Source organism: Triticum dicoccoides, chromosome 2B (assembly GCF_002162155.2).
Source record: "Triticum dicoccoides isolate Atlit2015 ecotype Zavitan chromosome 2B, WEW_v2.0, whole genome shotgun sequence".
Lineage (NCBI taxonomy): Eukaryota > Viridiplantae > Streptophyta > Magnoliopsida > Poales > Poaceae > Triticum > Triticum dicoccoides.
The window spans coordinates 817661481-817662227 of record NC_041383.1 but is presented as its reverse complement, the minus strand read 5'-3'; positions in this window follow the sequence as shown (position 1 = coordinate 817662227).

Genomic DNA, 747 nt, shown 5'->3' with positions numbered 1-747 from the left:
AGTCCACTGCAAAGATGCGCGAGAAGAGAAGCTGGCGGCCCTTCGGGTGGCCAATACCAAGAAGCACGACTTCAGATCCTTTATGGAAACTTTCCTTGCAGCTGCCACTCGGATCGCCGACGGGATTGACCTTGATGAATTTGTTGCACCTTCCAGCCCTCCACAGGAGGGGTAAAAAACTTCTTCTGGCTCGACGCTTTAAATTTGCCTCGGTATGCCGAGTGAAATTGTAACCGACAAACCTTAACAGGCTTGACGCCTGAGCACTTTCGGTTCCTTTAGATGTCGATTCAAACTTGGATTTGGTGCTTGAATACGATTGCCTTCGGCTCGGAATGTCTTTTGCAGGTTCAAAGCAAGGTGCCTGTGCTGCAATCGACTTATTCTTTAGTCCACTTAGACGAGCACTGGGCTGCAGCTAAGCCCCCGAGTGAGAGGGTTGCTCTTCACTCGGTAGGATTTTCACAACTTAGGCGAGTGCTTGGACTGCAGCTAAGCCCCCGAGTGAGAGGGTTGCTCTTCACTCGATAGGATTTTTATAACTTAGGCGAGCACGCGGCTGCAGCTAAGCCTCCAAGTGGAAGGCTGGCTTACCACTCGGTAGGATTTTGATAACTTAGGCGAGCACGAGGCTGCAGCTAAGCCTCCGAGTGAGAGGATTGCTCTTCACTCGGTAGGATTTTCACAACTTAGGCGAGTGCTTGGACTGCAGCTAAGCCCCCGAGTGAGAGGGTTGCTCTTCACTCG